This window comes from Oncorhynchus masou, chromosome 19, assembly GCF_036934945.1.
Source record: "Oncorhynchus masou masou isolate Uvic2021 chromosome 19, UVic_Omas_1.1, whole genome shotgun sequence".
NCBI classification, from domain to species: Eukaryota; Metazoa; Chordata; class Actinopteri; order Salmoniformes; family Salmonidae; genus Oncorhynchus; species Oncorhynchus masou.
The window spans coordinates 32,389,579-32,412,274 of record NC_088230.1 but is presented as its reverse complement, the minus strand read 5'-3'; the positions used below and the strand labels follow the sequence as shown (position 1 = coordinate 32,412,274).

Genomic DNA, 22,696 nt, shown 5'->3' with positions numbered 1-22,696 from the left:
GTGTCCTCCTCCCAGAGCGCTAAGAACCTTGGCGTGATCCTGGACAACACCCTGTCGTTCTCAACCAACATCATGGCGGTGGCCCGTTCCTGTAGGTTCATGCTCTACAACATCCGCAGAGTACGACCCTGCCTCACACAGGAAGCGGCGCAGGTCCTAATCCAGGCACTTGTCATCTCCCGTCTGGATTACTGCAACTCGCTGTTGGCTGGGCTCCCTGCCTGTGCCATTAAACCCCTACAAAATATATCCCATTTAGCAGACGCTTTTGTCCAAAGCGACTTACAAGTCGGCTGGGGCCACTACTTTTACATATGGGTGGTCCCAGCGGGAATCGAACCCACGACGCTTGGCGTTCCGAGCGCCATGCTCTACCGACTGAGCCACACAGGACCCTACAACTCATCCAGAACGCCGCAGCCCGTCTGGTGTTCAACCTTCCCAAGTTCTCTCACGTCACCCCGCTCCTCCGCTCTCTCCACTGGCTTCCAGTTGAAGCTCGCATCCGCTACAAGACCATGGTGCTTGCCTACGGAGCTGTGAGGGGAACGGCACCGCAGTACCTCCAGGCTCTGATCAGGCCCTACACCCAAGCAAGGGCACTGCGTTCATCCACCTCTGGCCTGCTCGCCTCCCTACCATTGAGGAAGTACAGTTCCCGCTCAGCCCAGTCAAAACTGTTCGCTGCTCTGGCCCCCCAATGGTGGAACAAACTCCCTCACGACGCCAGGACAGCGGAGTCAATCACCACCTTCCGGAGACACCTGAAACCCCACCTCTTCAAGGAATACCTAGGATAGGATAAGAAATCCTTCTCACCACCCCCCTTAATGATTTAGATGCACTATTGTAAAGTGCATGTTCCACTGGATGTCAGAAGGTGAATTCACCAATTTGTAAGTCGCTCTGGATAAGAGCGTCTGCTAAATGACTTAAATGTAAATGTAAATGTTTAAGTGTCTGTGTGTATGTGTGTGTTTAAGTGTCTGTGTGTGTGTGTTTAAGTGTCTGTGTGTGTGTTTAAGTATCTGTGTGTGTGTTTAAGTGTCTGTGTGTGTTTAAGTGCCTGTGTGTGTGTGTTTAAATGTCTGTGTGTGTTTAAGTGTCTGTGTGTGTTTCAGTGTCTGTGTGTGTGTTTCAGTGTCTGTGTGTGTGTTTCAGTGTCTGTGTGTGTGTTTCAGTGTCTGTGTGTGTGTTTCAGTGTCTGTGTGTGTGTTTAAGTGTCTGTGTGTGTGTGTTTAAGTGTCTGTGTGTGTGAGTTTCAGTGTCCGTGTGTGTGTGTGTTTAAGTGTATGGTGTGTGTTTCAGTGTCTGTGTGTGTGTTTAAGTGTCTGTGTGTGTGTGTTTAAGTGTCTGTGTGTGTGAGTTTCAGTGTCCGTGTGTGTGTGTGTTTAAGTGTATGGTGTGTGTTTCAGTGTCTGTGTGTGTTTAAGTGTCTGTGTGTGTTTCAGTGTCTGTGTGTTTAATTGTCTGTGTGTGTGTGTTTAAGTGTCTGTGTGTGTGAGTTTCAGTGTCAGTGTGTGTGTGTGTGTTTAAGTGTATGGTGTGTGTTTCAGTGTCTGTGTGTGTGTGTTTAAGTGTCTGTGTGTGTGTTTAAGTGTCTGTGTGTATTTAAGTGTCTGTGTGTGTGTGTTTAAGTGCCTGTGTGTGTGTTTAAGGTCTGTGTGTGTTTAAGTGTCTGTGTGTGTTTAAGTGTCTGTGTGTGTGTTTCAGTGTCTGTGTGTGTGTTTAAGTGTCTGTGTGTATGTGTGTGTTTAAGTGTCTGTGTGTGTTTAAGTGTCTGTGTGTGTGTTTCAGTGTCTGTGTGTGTGTTTAAGTGTCTGTGTGTATGTGTGTGTTTAAGTGTCTGTGTGTGTGTGTTTAAGTGTCTGTGTGTGTGTGTTTAAGTGTCTGTGTGTGTGTGTTTTAGTGTCTGTGTGTGTTTAAGTGTCTGTGTGTGTTTAAGTGTCTGTGTGTGTGTTTCAGTGTCTGTGTGTGTGTTTAAGTGTCTGTGTGTGTGTTTAAGTGTCTGTGTGTATTTAAGTGTCTGTGTGTATTTAAGTGTCTGTGTGTGAGTTTAAGTGTCTGTGTGTGTGTTTCAGTGTCTGTGTGTGTGTTTCAGTGTCTGTGTGTGTGTTTCAGTGTCTGTGTGTGTGTTTAAGTGTCTGTGTGTGTGTGTTTAACTGTCTGTGTGTGTGAGTTTCAGTGTCCGTGTGTGTGTGTGTTTAAGTGTATGGTGTGTGTTTCAGTGTCTGTGTGTGTTTAAGTTTCTGTGTGTGTTTCAGTGTCTGTGTGTGTGTTTCAGTGTCTGTGTGTGTGTTTAAGTGTCTGTGTGTGTGTTTCAGTGTCTGTGTGTGTGTTTAAGTGTCTGTGTGTATGTGTGTGTTTAAGTGTCTGTGTGTGTGTGTTTAAGTGTCTGTGTGTGTGTTTAAGTGTCTGTGTGTGTGTTTAAGTATCTGTGTGTGTGTTTAAGTGTCTGTGTGTGTGTTTAAGTATCTGTGTGTGTGTTTAAGTGTCTGTGTGTGTGTGTTTAAGTGTATGTGTGTGTTTAAGTGTCTGTGTGTGTTTAAGTGTCTGTGTGTGTGTTTCAGTGTCTGTGTGTGTGTTTAAGTGTCTGTGTGTGTGTTTAAGTGTCTGTGTGTATTTAAGTGTCTGTGTGTATTTAAGTGTCTGTGTGTGTGTTTAAGTGTCTGTGTGTGTGTTTAAGTATCTGTGTGTGTTTAAGTGTCTGTGTGTGTGTTTCAGTGTCTGTGTGTGTGTGTTTCAGTGTCTGTGTGTGTGTTTAAGTGTCTGTGTGTATGTGTGTGTTTAAGTGTCTGTGTGTGTGTGTTTAAGTGTCTGTGTGTGTGTGTTTAAGTGTCTGTGTGTGTGTTTAAGTATCTGTGTGTGTGTTTAAGTGTCTGTGTGTGTGTTTAAGTATCTGTGTGTGTGTTTAAGTGTCTGTGTGTGTTTAAGTGTCTGTGTGTGTTTAAGTGTCTGTGTGTGTGTTTCAGTGTCTGTGTGTGTGTGTTTAAGTGTCTGTGTGTGTGTTTAAGTGTCTGTGTGTATGTGTGTGTTTAAGTGTCTGTGTGTGTGTGTTTAAGTGTCTGTGTGTGTGTGTTTAAGTGTCTGTGTGTGTGTTTAAGTATCTGTGTGTGTGTGTTTAAGTGTCTGTGTGTGTGTTTAAGTATCTGTGTGTGTGTTTAAGTGTCTGTGTGTGTTTAAGTGTCTGTGTGTGTTTAAGTGTCTGTGTGTGTGTTTCAGTGTCTGTGTGTGTGTGTTTAAGTGTCTGTGTGTGTGTTTAAGTGTCTGTGTATTTAAGTGTCTGTGTGTATTTAAGTGTCTGTGTATTTAAGTGTCTGTGTGTGTGTTTAAGTGTCTGTGTGTGTGTTTAAGTGTCTGTGTGTGTTTCAGTGTCTGTGTGTGTGTTTCAGTGTCTGTGTTTGTGTTTAAGTGTCTGTGTGTGTGTTTAAGTGCCTGTGTGTGTGTTTAAGTGTCTGTGTGTGTTTAAGTGTCTGTGTGTGTTTAAGTGTCTGTGTGTGTGTTTCAGTGTCTGTGTGTGTGTTTCAGTGTCTGTGTGTGTGTTTCAGTGTCTGTGTGTGTGTTTCAGTGTCTGTGTGTGTGTTTCAGTGTCTGTGTGTGTGTTTAAGTGTCTGTGTGTGTGTGTTTAAGTGTCTGTGTGTGTGAGTTTCAGTGTCCGTGTGTGTGTGTGTTTAAGTGTATGGTGGGTGTTTCAGTGTCTGTGTGTGTGTTTAAGTGTCTGTGTGTGTGTTTAAGTGTCTGTGTGTGTTTAAGTGTCTGTGTGTGTTTAAGTGTCTGTGTGTGTGTTTCAGTGTCTGTGTGTGTGTTTAAGTGTCTGTGTGTGTGTTTAAGTGTCTGTGTGTGTGTGTTTAAGTGTCTGTGTGTGTGTTTAAGTGTCTGTGTGTGTGTTTAAGTATCTGTGTGTGTGTTTAAGTGTCTGTGTGTGTGTTTAAGTATCTGTGTGTGTGTTTAAGTGTCTGTGTGTGTGTGTTTAAGTGTATGTGTGTGTTTAAGTGTCTGTGTGTGTTTAAGTGTCTGTGTGTGTGTTTCAGTGTCTGTGTGTGTGTTTAAGTGTCTGTGTGTGTGTTTAAGTGTCTGTGTGTATTTAAGTGTCTGTGTGTATTTAAGTGTCTGTGTGTGTGTTTAAGTGTCTGTGTGTGTGTTTAAGTATCTGTGTGTGTTTAAGTGTCTGTGTGTGTGTTTCAGTGTCTGTGTGTGTGTGTTTCAGTGTCTGTGTGTGTGTTTAAGTGTCTGTGTGTATTTAAGTGTCTGTGTGTATTTAAGTGTCTGTGTGTGAGTTTAAGTGTCTGTGTGTGTGTTTCAGTGTCTGTGTGTGTGTTTCAGTGTCTGTGTGTGTGTTTCAGTGTCTGTGTGTGTGTTTAAGTGTCTGTGTGTGTGTGTTTAACTGTCTGTGTGTGTGAGTTTCAGTGTCCGTGTGTGTGTGTGTTTAAGTGTATGGTGTGTGTTTCAGTGTCTGTGTGTGTTTAAGTTTCTGTGTGTGTTTCAGTGTCTGTGTGTGTGTTTCAGTGTCTGTGTGTGTGTTTAAGTGTCTGTGTGTGTGTTTCAGTGTCTGTGTGTGTGTTTAAGTGTCTGTGTGTATGTGTGTGTTTAAGTGTCTGTGTGTGTGTGTTTAAGTGTCTGTGTGTGTGTTTAAGTGTCTGTGTGTGTGTTTAAGTATCTGTGTGTGTGTTTAAGTGTCTGTGTGTGTGTTTAAGTATCTGTGTGTGTGTTTAAGTGTCTGTGTGTGTGTGTTTAAGTGTATGTGTGTGTTTAAGTGTCTGTGTGTGTTTAAGTGTCTGTGTGTGTGTTTCAGTGTCTGTGTGTGTGTTTAAGTGTCTGTGTGTGTGTTTAAGTGTCTGTGTGTATTTAAGTGTCTGTGTGTATTTAAGTGTCTGTGTGTGTGTTTAAGTGTCTGTGTGTGTGTTTAAGTATCTGTGTGTGTTTAAGTGTCTGTGTGTGTGTTTCAGTGTCTGTGTGTGTGTGTTTCAGTGTCTGTGTGTGTGTTTAAGTGTCTGTGTGTATGTGTGTGTTTAAGTGTCTGTGTGTGTGTGTTTAAGTGTCTGTGTGTGTGTGTTTAAGTGTCTGTGTGTGTGTTTAAGTATCTGTGTGTGTGTTTAAGTGTCTGTGTGTGTGTTTAAGTATCTGTGTGTGTGTTTAAGTGTCTGTGTGTGTTTAAGTGTCTGTGTGTGTTTAAGTGTCTGTGTGTGTGTTTCAGTGTCTGTGTGTGTGTGTTTAAGTGTCTGTGTGTGTGTTTAAGTGTCTGTGTGTATGTGTGTGTTTAAGTGTCTGTGTGTGTGTGTTTAAGTGTCTGTGTGTGTGTGTTTAAGTGTCTGTGTGTGTGTTTAAGTATCTGTGTGTGTGTGTTTAAGTGTCTGTGTGTGTGTTTAAGTATCTGTGTGTGTGTTTAAGTGTCTGTGTGTGTTTAAGTGTCTGTGTGTGTTTAAGTGTCTGTGTGTGTGTTTCAGTGTCTGTGTGTGTGTGTTTAAGTGTCTGTGTGTGTGTTTAAGTGTCTGTGTATTTAAGTGTCTGTGTGTATTTAAGTGTCTGTGTATTTAAGTGTCTGTGTGTGTGTTTAAGTGTCTGTGTGTGTGTTAAGTGTCTGTGTGTGTTTCAGTGTCTGTGTGTGTGTTTCAGTGTCTGTGTTTGTGTTTAAGTGTCTGTGTGTGTGTTTAAGTGCCTGTGTGTGTGTTTAAGTGTCTGTGTGTGTTTAAGTGTCTGTGTGTGTTTAAGTGTCTGTGTGTGTGTTTCAGTGTCTGTGTGTGTGTTTCAGTGTCTGTGTGTGTGTTTCAGTGTCTGTGTGTGTGTTTCAGTGTCTGTGTGTGTGTTTCAGTGTCTGTGTGTGTGTTTAAGTGTCTGTGTGTGTGTGTTTAAGTGTCTGTGTGTGTGAGTTTCAGTGTCCGTGTGTGTGTGTGTTTAAGTGTATGGTGGGTGTTTCAGTGTCTGTGTGTGTGTTTAAGTGTCTGTGTGTGTGTTTAAGTGTCTGTGTGTGTTTAAGTGTCTGTGTGTGTTTAAGTGTCTGTGTGTGTGTTTCAGTGTCTGTGTGTGTGTTTAAGTGTCTGTGTGTGTGTTTAAGTGTCTGTGTGTGTGTGTTTAAGTGTCTGTGTGTGTGTTTAAGTGTCTGTGTGTGTGTTTAAGTATCTGTGTGTGTGTTTAAGTGTCTGTGTGTGTGTTTAAGTATCTGTGTGTGTGTTTAAGTGTCTGTGTGTGTGTGTTTAAGTGTATGTGTGTGTTTAAGTGTCTGTGTGTGTTTAAGTGTCTGTGTGTGTGTTTCAGTGTCTGTGTGTGTGTTTAAGTGTCTGTGTGTGTGTTTAAGTGTCTGTGTGTATTTAAGTGTCTGTGTGTATTTAAGTGTCTGTGTGTGTGTTTAAGTGTCTGTGTGTGTGTTTAAGTATCTGTGTGTGTTTAAGTGTCTGTGTGTGTGTTTCAGTGTCTGTGTGTGTGTGTTTCAGTGTCTGTGTGTGTGTTTAAGTGTCTGTGTGTATGTGTGTGTTTAAGTGTCTGTGTGTGTGTGTTTAAGTGTCTGTGTGTGTGTGTTTAAGTGTCTGTGTGTGTGTTTAAGTATCTGTGTGTGTGTTTAAGTGTCTGTGTGTGTGTTTAAGTATCTGTGTGTGTGTTTAAGTGTCTGTGTGTGTTTAAGTGTCTGTGTGTGTTTAAGTGTCTGTGTGTGTGTTTCAGTGTCTGTGTGTGTGTGTTTAAGTGTCTGTGTGTGTGTTTAAGTGTCTGTGTGTATGTGTGTGTTTAAGTGTCTGTGTGTGTGTGTTTAAGTGTCTGTGTGTGTGTGTTTAAGTGTCTGTGTGTGTGTTTAAGTATCTGTGTGTGTGTTTAAGTGTCTGTGTGTGTGTTTAAGTATCTGTGTGTGTGTTTTTAAGTGTCTGTGTGTGTTTAAGTGTCTGTGTGTGTTTAAGTGTCTGTGTGTGTGTAAGTGTCTGTGTGTGTGTTTCAGTGTCTGTGTGTGTGTGTTTAAGTGTCTGTGTGTGTGTTTAAGTGTCTGTGTGTATGTGTGTGTTTAAGTGTCTGTGTGTGTGTGTTTAAGTGTCTGTGTGTGTGTGTTTAAGTGTCTGTGTGTGTGTTTAAGTATCTGTGTGTGTGTGTTTAAGTGTCTGTGTGTGTGTTTAAGTATCTGTGTGTGTGTTTAAGTGTCTGTGTGTGTTTAAGTGTCTGTGTGTGTTTAAGTGTCTGTGTGTGTGTTTCAGTGTCTGTGTGTGTGTGTTTAAGTGTCTGTGTGTGTGTTTAAGTGTCTGTGTGTATTTAAGTGTCTGTGTGTATTTAAGTGTCTGTGTATTTAAGTGTCTGTGTGTGTGTTTAAGTGTCTGTGTGTGTGTTTAAGTGTCTGTGTGTGTTTCAGTGTCTGTGTGTGTGTGTTTAAGTGTCTGTGTGTGTGTGTTTAAGTGTCTGTGTGTGTGTTTAAGTATCTGTGTGTGTGTGTTTAAGTGTCTGTGTGTGTGTTTAAGTATCTGTGTGTGTGTTTAAGTGTCTGTGTGTGTTTAAGTGTCTGTGTGTGTTTAAGTGTCTGTGTGTGTGTTTCAGTGTCTGTGTGTGTGTGTTTAAGTGTCTGTGTGTGTGTTTAAGTGTCTGTGTGTATTTAAGTGTCTGTGTGTATTTAAGTGTCTGTGTATTTAAGTGTCTGTGTGTGTGTTTAAGTGTCTGTGTGTGTGTTTAAGTGTCTGTGTGTGTTTCAGTGTCTGTGTGTGTGTTTCAGTGTCTGTGTTTGTGTTTAAGTGTCTGTGTGTGTTTAAGTGTCTGTGTGTGTTTAAGTGTCTGTGTGTGTGTTTCAGTGTCTGTGTGTGTGTTTCAGTGTCTGTGTGTGTGTTTCAGTGTCTGTGTGTGTGTTTCAGTGTCTGTGTGTGTGTTTCAGTGTCTGTGTGTGTGTTTAAGTGTCTGTGTGTGTGTGTTTAAGTGTCTGTGTGTGTGAGTTTCAGTGTCCGTGTGTGTGTGTGTTTAAGTGTATGGTGTGTGTTTCAGTGTCTGTGTGTGTGTTTAAGTGTCTGTGTGTGTGTTTAAGTGTCTGTGTGTGTTTAAGTGTCTGTGTGTGTTTAAGTGTCTGTGTGTGTGTTTCAGTGTCTGTGTGTGTGTTTAAGTGTCTGTGTGTGTGTTTAAGTGTCTGTGTGTGTGTGTTTAAGTGTCTGTGTGTGTGTTTAAGTGTCTGTGTGTGTGTTTAAGTATCTGTGTGTGTGTTTAAGTGTCTGTGTGTGTGTTTAAGTATCTGTGTGTGTGTTTAAGTGTCTGTGTGTGTGTGTTTAAGTGTATGTGTGTGTTTAAGTGTCTGTGTGTGTTTAAGTGTCTGTGTGTGTGTTTCAGTGTCTGTGTGTGTGTTTAAGTGTCTGTGTGTGTGTTTAAGTGTCTGTGTGTATTTAAGTGTCTGTGTGTATTTAAGTGTCTGTGTGTGTGTTTAAGTGTCTGTGTGTGTGTTTAAGTATCTGTGTGTGTTTAAGTGTCTGTGTGTGTGTTTCAGTGTCTGTGTGTGTGTGTTTCAGTGTCTGTGTGTGTGTTTAAGTGTCTGTGTGTATGTGTGTGTTTAAGTGTCTGTGTGTGTGTGTTTAAGTGTCTGTGTGTGTGTGTTTAAGTGTCTGTGTGTGTGTTTAAGTATCTGTGTGTGTGTTTAAGTGTCTGTGTGTGTGTTTAAGTATCTGTGTGTGTGTTTAAGTGTCTGTGTGTGTTTAAGTGTCTGTGTGTGTTTAAGTGTCTGTGTGTGTGTTTCAGTGTCTGTGTGTGTGTGTTTAAGTGTCTGTGTGTGTGTTTAAGTGTCTGTGTGTATGTGTGTGTTTACAGTTTTTTTCGATTGCTAAACGACAGTGGGCACAACTGGAGTCACATGTGCAAAACTCTAACTACAGTCTGCACTACCAACAGTCACCTGAGCTAAACAGTTCACATCACCTGCAAAACTCATTCCAAGCAACACAACTCTTAACACATGGCTCAAAACACGCTCAGTGCAGCCAAACACTATGCACAACCCTCACTGAGATAACACACACTGTCACTCAGAACACACTGAGAGTAAAAACACTAGCATCAAACACCAATACAGAAAATACAAACTTTTCATCTTTACAGTTTGAACAATTTCAGTGACTTCATACAAAGTAATATTTTCTTCAAAGAAAAGAGTGACATTCTTTCACATGATTTATATTTTTTTTTAGAACATAACAATTCTTTAAGGTAAATGAAAATTAGCAGTTTGCTTCAATAGTCTGTAGTAATTTACGGAATTACAGTAATGAGAAAAAAAAGGTAGAAACTAAAAGTACATACTGTAATTCGAACAAATAATTGAGGGGCTAATCCTGCCTCTCTCTAGCATCAGGCCACAGGTTTTCTTCAACATCACATCTAATGTTTTTTCTTGCCATGCACCTGGGGAAGAACCTTCTGGAGTGCCTTATCCATCCCTGGCAGTCCTCTGGACTTGTGTCCTCACATCCGGCACGCATGGCTTCCAAAAGAGACATTTGGTCATGTGGGTGGTGACCAAAAACTTTCCACCTCCAGGCAGAGAAAAACTCCTCTATTGGGTTGAGGAAGGGTGAATATGCAGGCAGGTACAAAACCATAAATCTGTGATGTGCTGCAAACCAATCTGTGACAGCTGCAGAGTGGTGAAAAGCAACGTTATCGCAAACTATGACAAAAACTTGGGGGTTTCTTACTGGCTCCCCCTGTTCTGCTGGCACTAGTTGAGCATAGAGCTGTTCTAGGAAAGCTATAAGCCTTTCTGTGTTGTATGGGCCAATGAGTGGTGTGTTGAGAAGCAAACCATCATTGGCCATGGCAGCACACATGGTGATATTTCCCCCTATGGCCTGGAACCTCCACAGTGGCCCTTTGACCTATAACATTCCTTCCTCTACGCCGTGTTTTGGCAAGGTTATATCCAGCTTCATCGATAAATACAAATGAATGTGGTCTTTCCAGTGCTTCCACCTCCATTACTCTCTGAAAAACAGTAAGTGCGCAATTTTACTGTAGAAATGCTAGTGTTTGTTTTTACTGTAAATATTTTGTATAGCTGTGTACGTAACCTCAGACGTCTTACCTGGAAATATTGGTATCTTTGCTCTTTTACCCGTTCACTGTTTCTCTCGAACGGTACAGTGTATAACTGTTTCATTGTAACTTGGTGTTTCTTTAGGACTCGAGCAATAGTTGTTGTGCTGACAGAATTAACATTTTCAAATATATCATTATCAGCCAGCACTCTATCTTGAATCTCCCGCAGTTTTATTGCATTGTTGACAACAACCATGTCAACAATAGCATTTTCCTGCGCATCTGAAAATATTTTTCCTCTTCCCCTTATTGGGGGCAGCCTTTGGGTCCTGTTGTAAAAATATATTTTACAGTCAAACTTACTGTAATATATATCTGTGTAAATATTCTATAATTGCAATACAAAATAGATTCCTGTAATGTTTTCATTTACTGTAAGGATGTAACTCTCACCTGTTTGTATGATGGAAAATTCGCATTACAGATGCCACTGTGGATCTTTGCAGATTGGGTTGCACCCTCAACCCTGCCTCTCTCAATGAGAGACCATGGTTCACGACATGGTCTATAAGTGTAGCCCTTATTTCATCTGAAATAACAGCTCTTTGTCTTCTTTGTCTTCCTCCACGCATCCGCCATCTCCCTGTCACCCTTCTCCCTCCACGAACCCATCTTCCTTGTTCCATTTCCAAAATGAGTCTTTCTGAGCTCTATCTATATATACTGTAATATGTGTGTGTGTTCACTAACAAGTCTAAAACAAGACACCTGCTTAGCCTTTCAGCTGAAATTGCAATCAGCAGTGTTTGAAAGGCACAAGGCTGAAATCTATTCCGTTTTGAATGTGTGGTTCACAGTTTTGACAGCAGTGTGTTAGCATTTGAACAAAGTGCTGTAAATCCACAGTGTTGTGCAGGTTGTGGTTAAAGTCATGGGATAAGTGTGTAGAGTTTTGAAAACTGTGTTCAAGCAATGAAAAACAAACTAGAGTTTGGTCCACATGAACTGCTGCTGTGCAGACTGTATTTCGAGTTTTGCACATGTGACTCCAGTTGTGTCCACTGTTGTTTAGCAATCGAAAAAAACTGTAAGTGTCTGTGTGTGTGTGTTTAAGTGTCTGTGTGTGTGTGTTTAAGTGTCTGTGTGTGTGTTTAAGTATCTGTGTGTGTGTTTAAGTGTCTGTGTGTGTGTTTAAGTATCTGTGTGTGTGTTTAAGTGTCTGTGTGTGTTTAAGTGTCTGTGTGTGTTTAAGTGTCTGTGTGTGTGTTTCAGTGTCTGTGTGTGTGTTTAAGTGTCTGTGTGTGTGTTTAAGTGTCTGTGTGTATTTAAGTGTCTGTGTGTATTTAAGTGTCTGTGTATTTAAGTGTCTGTGTGTGTGTTTAAGTGTCTGTGTGTGTGTTTAAGTGTCTGTGTGTGTTTCAGTGTCTGTGTGTGTGTTTCAGTGTCTGTGTTTGTGTTTAAGTGTCTGTGTGTGTGTTTAAGTGCCTGTGTGTGTGTTTAAGTGTCTGTGTGTGTTTAAGTGTCTGTGTGTGTTTAAGTGTCTGTGTGTGTGTTTCAGTGTCTGTGTGTGTGTTTCAGTGTCTGTGTGTGTGTTTCAGTGTCTGTGTGTGTGTTTCAGTGTCTGTGTGTGTGTTTCAGTGTCTGTGTGTGTGTTTAAGTGTCTGTGTGTGTGTGTTTAAGTGTCTGTGTGTGTGAGTTTCAGTGTCCGTGTGTGTGTGTGTTTAAGTGTATGGTGTGTGTTTCAGTGTCTGTGTGTGTGTTTAAGTGTCTGTGTGTGTGTTTAAGTGTCTGTGTGTGTTTAAGTGTCTGTGTGTGTTTAAGTGTCTGTGTGTGTGTTTCAGTGTCTGTGTGTGTGTGTTTAAGTGTCTGTGTGTGTGTTTAAGTGTCTGTGTGTGTGTTTAAGTGTCTGTGTGTGTGTTTAAGTGTCTGTGTGTGTGTTTAAGTGTCTGTGTGTGTTTCAGTGTCTGTGTGTGTGTTTCAGTGTCTGTGTGTGTGTTTAAGTGTCTGTGTGTGTGTTTAAGTGCCTGTGTGTGTGTTTAAGTGTCTGTGTGTGTTTAAGTGTCTGTGTGTGTTTAAGTGTCTGTGTGTGTGTTTCAGTGTCTGTGTGTGTGTTTCAGTGTCTGTGTGTGTGTTTCAGTGTCTGTGTGTGTGTTTCAGTGTCTGTGTGTGTGTTTAAGTGTCTGTGTGTGTGTGTTTAAGTGTCTGTGTGTGTGAGTTTCAGTGTCCGTGTGTGTGTGTGTTTAAGTGTATGGTGTGTGTTTCAGTGTCTGTGTGTGTGTTTAAGTGTCTGTGTGTGTGTGTTTAAGTGTCTGTGTGTGTGAGTTTCAGTGTCCGTGTGTGTGTGTGCTTAAGTGTATGGTGTGTGTTTCAGTGTCTGTGTGTGTTTAAGTGTCTGTGTGTGTTTCAGTGTCTGTGTGTTTAAGTGTCTGTGTGTGTGTGTTTAAGTGTCTGTGTGTGTGAGTTTCAGTGTCAGTGTGTGTGTGTGTTTAAGTGTATGGTGTGTGTTTCAGTGTCTGTGTGTGTGTTTAAGTGTCTGTGTGTGTGTTTAAGTGTCTGTGTGTATTTAAGTGTCTGTGTGTATTTAAGTGTCTGTGTGTGTGTTTAAGTGTCTGTGTGTGTGTTTAAGTGTCTGTGTGTGTTTAAGTGTCTGTGTGTGTGTTTCAGTGTCTGTGTGTGTGTTTCAGTGTCTGTGTGTGTGTTTAAGTGTCTGTGTGTATGTGTGTGTTTAAGTGTCTGTGTGTGTGTGTTTAAGTGTCTGTGTGTGTGTGTTTAAGTGTCTGTGTGTGTGTTTAAGTATCTGTGTGTGTGTTTAAGTGTCTGTGTGTGTGTTTAAGTATCTGTGTGTGTGTTTAAGTGTCTGTGTGTGTGTTTAAGTGTCTGTGTGTGTTTAAGTGTCTGTGTGTGTTTAAGTGTCTGTGTGTGTGTTTCAGTGTCTGTGTGTGTGTGTTTAAGTGTCTGTGTGTGTGTTTAAGTGTCTGTGTGTATTTAAGTGTCTGTGTATTTAAGTGTCTGTGTGTGTGTTTAAGTGTCTGTGTGTGTTTAAGTGTCTGTGTGTGTGTTTAAGTATCTGTGTGTGTGTTTAAGTGTCTGTGTGTGTGTTTAAGTATCTGTGTGTGTGTTTAAGTGTCTGTGTGTGTGTTTAAGTGTCTGTGTGTGTTTAAGTGTCTGTGTGTGTTTAAGTGTCTGTGTGTGTGTTTCAGTGTCTGTGTGTGTGTGTTTAAGTGTCTGTGTGTGTGTTTAAGTGTCTGTGTGTATTTAAGTGTCTGTGTATTTAAGTGTCTGTGTGTGTGTTTAAGTGTCTGTGTGTGTGTTTAAGTGTCTGTGTGTGTTTCAGTGTCTGTGTGTGTGTTTCAGTGTCTGTGTGTGTGTTTAAGTGTCTGTGTGTGTGTTTAAGTGCCTGTGTGTGTGTTTAAGTGTCTGTGTGTGTTTAAGTGTCTGTGTGTGTTTAAGTGTCTGTGTGTGTGTTTCAGTGTCTGTGTGTGTGTTTCAGTGTCTGTGTGTGTGTTTCAGTGTCTGTGTGTGTGTTTCAGTGTCTGTGTGTGTGTTTAATTGTCTGTGTGTGTGTGTTTAAGTGTCTGTGTGTGTGAGTTTCAGTGTCCGTGTGTGTGTGTGTTTAAGTGTATGGTGTGTGTTTCAGTGTCTGTGTGTGTGTTTAAGTGTCTGTGTGTGTGTGTTTAAGTGTCTGTGTGTGTGAGTTTCAGTGTCCGTGTGTGTGTGTGTTTAAGTGTATGGTGTGTGTTTCAGTGTCTGTGTGTGTTTAAGTGTCTGTGTGTGTTTCAGTGTCTGTGTGTTTAAGTGTCTGTGTGTGTGTGTTTAAGTGTCTGTGTGTGTGAGTTTCAGTGTCAGTGTGTGTGTGTGTTTAAGTGTCTGTGTGTGTGTTTAAGTGTCTGTGTGTATTTAAGTGTCTGTGTGTGTGTTTAAGTGCCTGTGTGTGTGTTTAAGTGTCTGTATGTGTGTTTAAGTGTCTGTGTGTGTTTAAGTGTCTGTGTGTGTGTTTCAGTGTCTGTGTGTGTGTTTAAGTGTCTGTGTGTGTGTTTCAGTGTCTGTGTGTGTGTTTAAGTGTCTGTGTGTGTGTGTTTAAGTGTCTGTGTGTTTGAGTTTCAGTGTCCGTGTGTGTGTGTGTTTAAGTGTATGGTGTGTGTTTCAGTGTCTGTGTGTGTGTTTAAGTGTCTGTGTGTGTGTGTTTAAGTGTCTGTGTGTGTGTTTCAGTGTCTGTGTGTGTGTTTAAGTGTCTGTGTGTATGTGTGTGTTTAAGTGTCTGTGTGTGTGTGTTTAAGTGTCTGTGTGTGTGTGTTTAAGTGTCTGTGTGTGTGTGTTTAAGTGTCTGTGTGTGTGTTTAAGTGTCTGTGTGTGTGTTTAAGTGTCTGTGTGTATTTAAGTGTCTGTGTGTTTAAGTGTCTGTGTGTGTGTTTAAGTGTCTGTGTGTGTGTTTAAGTGTCTGTGTGTGTGTTTCAGTGTCTGTGTGTGTGTTTAAGTGTCTGTGTGTGTGTTTCAGTGTCTGTGTGTGTGTTTAAGTGTCTGTGTGTATGTGTGTGTTTAAGTGTCTGTGTGTGTGTGTTTAAGTGTCTGTGTGTGTGTGTTTAAGCGTCTGTGTGTGTGTGTTTAAGTATCTGTGTGTGTGTTTAAGTGTCTGTGTGTGTTTAAGTGCCTGTGTGTGTGTTTAAGTGTCTGTGTGTGTTTAAGTGTCTGTGTGTTTAAGTGTCTGTGTGTGTTTTTCAGTGTCTGTGTGTGTGTTTCAGTGTCTGTGTGTGTGTTTCAGTGTCTGTGTGTGTGTTTCAGTGTCTGTGTGTGTGAGTTTCAGTGTCTGTGTGTGTGTTTAAGTATCTGTGTGTGTGTTTAAGTATCTGTGTGTGTGTTTAAGTGCCTGTGTGTGTGTTTAAGTGTCTGTGTGTATGTGTGTGTTTAAGTGTCTGTGTGTGTGTGTTTAAGTGTCTGTGTGTGTGTGTTTAAGTGTCTGTGTGTGTGTTTAAGTATCTGTGTGTGTGTTTAAGTGCCTGTGTGTGTGTTTAAGTGTCTGTGTGTGTTTAAGTGTCTGTGTGTGTTTAAGTGTCTGTGTGTGTGTTTCAGTGTTTGTGTGTGTGTTTCAGTGTCTGTGTGTGTGTTTCAGTGTCTGTGTGTGTGTTTAAGTGTCTGTGTGTGTGTGTTTAAGTGTCTGTGTGTTTGAGTTTCAGTGTCCGTGTGTGTGTGTGTTTAAGTGTATGGTGTGTGTTTCAGTGTCTGTGTGTGTGTTTAAGTGTCTGTGTGTGTGTGTTTAAGTGTCTGTGTGTGTGAGTTTCAGTGTCCGTGTGTGTGTGTGTTTAAGTGTATGGTGTGTGTTTCAGTGTCTGTGTGTGTTTAAGTGTCTGTGTGTGTTTCAGTGTCTGTGTGTTTAAGTGTCTGTGTGTGTGTGTTTAAGTGTCTGTGTGTGTGAGTTTCAGTGTGTGTGTGTGTTTAAGTGTATGGTGTGTGTTTCAGTGTCTGTGTGTGTATGTTTAAGTGTCTGTGTGTGTGTTTAAGTGTCTGTGTGTATTTAAGTGTCTGTGTGTGTGTTTAAGTGCCTGTGTGTGTGTTTCAGTGTCTGTGTGTGTGTTTAAGTGTCTGTGTGTGTGTTTAAGTGCCTGTGTGTGTGTTTAAGTGTCTGTGTGTGTGAGTTTCAGTGTGTGTGTGTGTTTAAGTGTATGGTGTGTGTTTCAGTGTCTGTGTGTGTATGTTTAAGTGTCTGTGTGTGTGTTTCAGTGTCTGTGTGTGTGTTTCAGTGTCTGTTTGTGTGTTTCAGTGTCCGTGTGTGTGTTTAAGTGTCTGTGTGTGTTTAAGTGTCTGTGTTTCAGTGTGTGTGTGTGTGTGTGTGTGTGTGTGTGTGTGTGTGTGTGTGTGTGTGTGTGTGTGTGTGTGTGTGTTTAAGTGTGTGTGTGTGTGTCAGTGTCTGTGTGTATGTTTCAGTGTCTGTGTGTGTGTTTCAGTGTCTGTGTGTGTGTTTCAGTGTCTGTGTGTGTGTGTTTCAGTGTCCATGTGTGTGTTTAAGTGTCCGTGTGTGTGTTTAAGTGTCTCTGTGTGTGTGAGTTTAAGTGTGTGTGTGAGTTTAAGTGTGTGTGTGTGTTTAAGTGTCTGTGTGTGTGTTTCAGTGTCTGTGTGTGTGTTTAAGTGTCTGTGTGTGTGTTTCAGTGTCTGTGTGTGTGTTTAAGTGTCTGTGTGTATGTGTGTGTTTAAGTGTCTGTGTGTGTGTGTTTAAGTGTCTGTGTGTGTGTGTTTAAGCGTCTGTGTGTGTGTGTTTAAGTATCTGTGTGTGTGTTTAAGTGTCTGTGTGTGTTTAAGTGCCTGTGTGTGTGTTTAAGTGTCTGTGTGTGTTTAAGTGTCTGTGTGTTTAAGTGTCTGTGTGTGTGTTTCAGTGTCTGTGTGTGTGTTTCAGTGTCTGTGTGTGTGTTTCAGTGTCTGTGTGTGTGTTTCAGTGTCTGTGTGTGTGTTTAAGTGTCTGTGTGTGTGTGTTTAAGTGTCTGTGTGTGTGAGTTTCAGTGTCCGTGTGTGTGTGTGTTTAAGTGTATGGTGTGTGTTTCAGTGTCTGTGTGTGTTTAAGTGTCTGTGTGTGTTTCAGTGTCTGTGTGTGTGTTTCAGTGTCTGTGTGTGTGTTTAAGTGTCTGTGTGTGTGTTTCAGTGTCTGTGTGTGTTTAAGTGTCTGTGTGTATGTGTGTGTTTAAGTGTCTGTGTGTGTGTGTTTAAGTGTCTGTGTGTGTGTGTTTAAGTGTCTGTGTGTGTGTTTAAGTATCTGTGTGTGTGTTTAAGTGCCTGTGTGTGTGTTTAAGTGTCTGTGTGTGTTTAAGTGTCTGTGTGTGTTTAAGTGTCTGTGTGTGTGTTTCAGTGTTTGTGTGTGTGTTTCAGTGTCTGTGTGTGTGTTTCAGTGTCTGTGTGTGTGTTTAAGAGTCTGTGTGTGTGTGTTTAAGTGTCTGTGTGTTTGTGTGTGAGTTTCAGTGTCCGTGTGTGTGTGTGTTTTAAGTGTATGGTGTGTGTTTCAGTGTCTGTGTGTGTGTTTAAGTGTCTGTGTGTGTGTGTTTAAGTGTCTGTGTGTGTGAGTTTCAGTGTCCGTGTGTGTGTGTGTTTAAGTGTATGGTGTGTGTTTCAGTGTCTGTGTGTGTTTAAGTGTCTGTGTGTGTTTCAGTGTCTGTGTGTTTAAGTGTCTGTGTGTGTGTGTTTAAGTGTCTGTGTGTGTGAGTTTCAGTGTCAGTGTGTGTGTGTGTTTAAGTGTATGGTGTGTGTTTCAGTGTCTGTGTGTGTATGTTTAAGTGTCTGTGTGTGTGTTTAAGTGTCTGTGTGTATTTAAGTGTCTGTGTGTGTGTTTAAGTGCCTGTGTGTGTGTTTCAGTGTCTGTGTGTGTGTTTAAGTGTCTGTGTGTGTGTTTAAGTGCCTGTGTGTGTGTTTAAGTGCCTGTGTGTGTGTTTAAGTGTCTCTGTGTGTTTAAGTGTCTGTGTGTGTGTTTCAGTGTCTGTGTGTGTGTTTCAGTGTCTGTGTGTATGTTTCAGTGTCTGTGTGTATGTTTCAGTGTGTGTGTGTGTGTGTGTGTGTGTGTGTGTGTGTGTGTGTGTGTGTGTGTGTGTGTGTGTGTGTGTGTGTGTGTGTGTGTGTGTGTGTGTGTGTGTGTGTGTGTGTGTGTGTGTGTGTGTGTTTCAGTGTCTGTGTGTGTGTTTCAGTGTCCGTGTGTGTGTTTAAGTGTCTGTGTGTGTTTAAGTGTCTGTGTTTCAGTGTGTGTGTGTGTGTGTGTTTAAGTGTGTGTGTGTGTGTGTGTGTGTGTGTGTGTGTGTGTGTGTGTGTGTGTGTGTGTGTGTGTGTGTGTGTGTGTGTTTAAGTGTGTGTGTGTGTGTCAGTGTCTGTGTGTATGTTTCAGTGTCTGTGTGTGTGTTTCAGTGTCTGTGTGTGTGTTTCAGTGTCTGTGTGTGTGTGTTTCAGTGTCCATGTGTGTGTTTAAGTGTCCGTGTGTGTGTTTAAGTGTCTCTGTGTGTGTGAGTTTAAGTGTGTGTGTGAGTTTAAGTGTGTGTGTGTGTTTAAGTGTCTGTGTGTGTGTGTTTAAGTGTCTGTGTGAGCCAATATATTTATTTCATTTCATTTGCGATTTTTATGAATAGTTAACGTTGCGTTATGCTAATGAGCTTGAGGCTATGATTACGCTCCCGGATACGGGATTGCTCGACGCTAAAGGTTAATTGAAATGCATTCCAGGTGACTACTTCATGAAGCTGGTTGAGAGAAAGCCAAGAGTGTGCAAAGCTGTCATCAAGGCAAAGGGTGGCTACTTTGAGGAATCTCAAATATAAAATATATTTTGATTTGTTTAACACTTTTTCAGTTACTACATGATTCCATATGTGTTATTTCATAGTTTTGATGTCTTCACTATTATTCTACAATGTAGAAAATAGTAAAAAATAAAGAAAATCCCTGGAATGAGTAGGTGTGTCCAAACTTTTGACTGGTACTGTATATAAAACACAGGAAATCATTTTTTTTTACTGCACTGGGCCTTTAACGTTCTTTTAGGATTCTTTCAACAAGGTGTCTCTCTGTTTCAGGTTGTGGTTTCGTAACTCTGAGACACTTGAAGGAATCTGAATGAATAATGAGGCAGAGTTATGACTTCAGGCTGATAGGGTGTAAGGTAGCGAATCACACAGAGTGAAAGCTTAAAACTGCTATGCCGAGAGCCAATGAGATTTGAAAACAAGAGTCATCCCTATAACAGTGCTCTTCAGAATGCACCTGATAAGAGAGAGTAGAAACATGTAGCTCAATGTCAGTGCACAATGTTCAGCGATTTCTTTCAGATGATTGTGACAGAAGCAAATATACTTTGATCTGCACAGTCCTTTTAACTTTATGAATTGTTAACTTACCTTGTAAAAGTCAACAAGTATGTGTGGCCTGCACGGGCGTGTTCTAAGAAAAGTCTATTGGATCAGGTACGGACAAGCGAGGAAAGCTCAAAGCTGATTCCGATGCTGCGTTGATGGATTCGGTCTTTTACACTGGCAGGATGAAGACATTCTCACAAAGACAGGGCTCAAGTGTGTGTCAATACGCACACACATAGAAACACACACATAGAGACACACACGTAGAAACACACACATAGAAACACACACATAGAAACACACACATAGAAGCACACACGTAGAAACACACACATACAGTGCCTTCAGAAACTATTCACACCCCTTGACTTTTTCCACATTTTGTTGTGTTACAGCCTGAATTTAAAATGGATTAAATTGAGATTTTGTGTCACTTCCCTACACACAATACCCCATAACGTCAAAGTGGAATTATGTTTTTAGACATTTTTTACAAATGAATTATGAATTAAAAGTTTAAAGGTCTTGAGTCAATAACTATTCAACTCCCTTATTATGGCAAGCTTAATGTTCAGGGGTAAAAATGTGCTTTACAAGTCACATAATATGTTAATAATAGTGTTACAATAGTGTTCAACATGATTTTTGAATGACTACCTCATCTCTGTAACCCACACAATTATCTGTAAGGTCCCTCAGTCGAGCAGTGAATTTCAAACACAGATTCAACCACAAAGACCAGGGAGGTTTTCCAATGTCTCACAAAGGAAAGGGAAAGGGAGGCCACCTATTGGTAGATGGGTAATCATGTTATGGTTATGCTTGTAATCGTTAAGGATTTAAAAAATAAACGGAATGGAGCTTAGCACAGGCAGAATCCTAGATGAAAACCTGGTTCAGTCTGCTTTCCACCAGACACTGGGAGATGAATTCCCCTTTCCGCTGGACATTAACCTAAAACACAAGGACAAATCTACACTGGTAAATGTTACTGAGTGGCCGAGTTAGAGTTTTGAAATGGTTGTCTATCAATCAGCAAAAAACAATTTGACAGAGCTTTAATCATAAGACTAATGGGCAAATATTGTACAATCCAGATGTGCAAATCTCTAAGACATTTACCCAGAAAGACTCAAAGCTGTAATCACTGCCAAAGGTGTTCTAACATGTATTGACTCAGGGGTGTGAATACTTATGTAAATGAGATATTTCTGTATTTCATCAACTTTGCTAAATTCTCTAAAAATACATTTTCACTTTGTAATTATGGAGTATTGTGTGTAGATGGGTGAGAAAACAATCAATTAAATCCATTTTTAATTCAGGCTGTAACACAACAAAATGTGGAATAAGTCAAGGGGTGTGAATACTTTCCGAAGGCTCTGTACATACAGACTCCCACCCCCCACTAACCCCCTACACACACACACACATGCGAGGTTGAATGAATGCATGGTGTCTCCCTGTAATCACTTCTCACCCAAAAACCTAACTCTCGTGACCCATAGCCGTCTTTAATTTACTGTCTGATACCACCTCAATCCCTTCTCCTCTCCTCCCCTGAGCTGTTTCTTTGCTTCAGCTTCTGTTTTTTATTAAGTCTGGCTACCCTAAGGAAGTAACTCACGTCCTTATTATCTACACATGAAATGGGGGTCCAGGCCACTACAGTCATACCACGAAACCACGGCAACAGCTGGCTCTAATTGATGTTATAGGATCAAACTGCTAACATATGACTATGCCCCCCCCCCCTCCCCAATCCAACACAACCAACAACACACTATATACCCCACTTACTCTGAGGGTCCCAACAGACACACAGTCACGGGTTGAAGTGAATCATCGAAATGAAAGGATGAGGTTGAAAAGAGGGGGGAAAGAAAGAGGAACGTACTGGTTCAAAAGTAGTCTATTCTGGTCAACAAAGAGAGCGAGAGAAGAGAGCGAGAAGAAAGAGAGAGAGTGAGAGAAGAGAGAGGTGATTCAGGAAGCATGGTGTGGTTTTCTGATGGTTCTGAAGTGGTCTACTCTATGCCTTGATGATTCAGTATTCTACTATGCCCTGGCCGACAGAAGACCATTGAGTTGACAAAGTGGAAGAAGGTGGATGAGAGAAAGAATGACTGTCTGGCGTTGATGCTAAAGGAACCACAGTGTAGTTTCTGTCTGGCGTTGATGCTAAAGGAACCACAGTGTAGTTTCTGTCTGGCGTTGATGCTATAGGAACCACAGTGTAGTTTCTGTCTGGCGTTGATGCTAAAGGAACCACGGTGTAGTTTCTGTCTGGCGTTGATGGTATAGGAACCACAGTGTAGTTTCTGTCTGGCGTTGATGCTATAGGAACCACAGTGTAGTTTCTGTCTGGCGTTGATGCTAAAGGAACCACAGTGTAGTTTCTGTCTGGCGTTGATGCTAAAGGAACCACAGTGTAGTTTCTGTCTGGCGTTGATGCTAAAGGAACCACAGTGTAGTTTCTGTCAGGCTTTGATGCTAAAGGAACCACAGTGTAGTTTCTGTCTGGCGTTGATGCTAAAGGAACCACAGTGTAGTTTCTGTCTGGCGTTGATGCTAAAGGAACCACAGTGTAGTTTCTGTCTGGCGTTGATGCTAAAGGAACCACAGTGTAGTTTCTGTCTGGCGTTGATGCTAAAGGAACCACAGTGTAGTTTCTGTCTGGCGTTGATGCTAAAGGAACCACAGTGTAGTTTCTGTCTGGCGTTGATGCTAAAGGAACCACAGTGTAGTTTCTGTCTGGCGTTGATGCTAAAGGAACCACAGTGTAGTTTCTGTCTGGCGTTGATGCTATAGGAACCACAGTTTAGTTTCTGTCTGGCATTGATGCTATAGGAACCACAGTGTAGTTTCTGTCTGGCGTTGATGCTATAGGAACCACAGTGTAGTTTCTGTCTGGCGTTGATGCTAAAGGAACCACAGTGTAGTTTCTGTCTGGCGTTGATGCTATAGGAACCACAGTGTAGTTTCTGTCTGGCTTTGATGCTATAGGAACCACAGTGTAGTTTCTGTCTGGCGTTGATGCTATAGGAACCACAGTGTAGTTTCTGTCTGGCGTTGATGCTATAGGAACCACGGTGTAGTTTCTGTCTGGCGTTGATGCTAAAGGAACCACAGTGTAGTTTCTGTCTGGCGTTGATGCTATAGGAACCACGGTGTAGTTTCTGTCTGGCGTTGATGCTAAAGGAACCACAGTGTAGTTTCTGTCTGGCGTTGATGCTAAAGGAACCACAGTGTAGTTTCTGTCTGGCTGTGATGTTGAAGGAACTACAGTGTAGTTTCTGTCTGGCGTTGATGCTAAAGGAACCACAGTGTAGTTTCTGTCTGGCGTTGATGCTAAAGGAACCACAGTGTAGTTTCTGTCTGGCGTTGATGCTAAAGGAACCACAGTGTAGTTTCTGTCTGACGTTGATGCTAAAGGAACCACAGTTTAGTTTCTGTCTGGCGTTGATGCTAAAGGAACCACAGTGTAGTTTCTGTCTGGCTTTGATGCTAAAGGAACCACAGTGTAGTTTCTGTCTGGCGTTGATGCTAAAGGAACCACAGTGTAGTTTCTGTCTGGCGTTGATGCTAAAGGAACCACAGTGTAGTTTCTGTCTGGCTTTGATGCTAAAGGAACCACAGTGTAGTTTCTGTCTGGCGTTGATGCTAAAGGAACCACAGTGTAGTTTCTGTCTGGCTGTGATGTTGAAGGAACTACAGTGTAGTTTCCATGATGGATCTCCATGTGAAAACTGATGAGTTGTCAGATCCGGCCTTCGCCAGATGGTTCGTATCCCCCTCTATAAACCCTAGATGCACTTCCACAATGCTGGACCATCCACCATGCACGGACACAAATGTTTTGTACATTGAATACAATCTATTGTCGTCATTAACCGGGATGCATATCTTTT

General features: G+C 41.6%; 1 non-coding gene across 1 annotated transcript; it reads right to left on the bottom strand.

The window, feature by feature from the left end:
* Positions 1-319: 319 nt before the first annotated feature.
* trnap-cgg (transfer RNA proline (anticodon CGG)) lies at positions 320-395 on the bottom strand. The gene has a single exon. It is a non-coding gene; the product is annotated as a tRNA-Pro (tRNA).
* Positions 396-22,696: the final 22,301 nt, after the last annotated feature.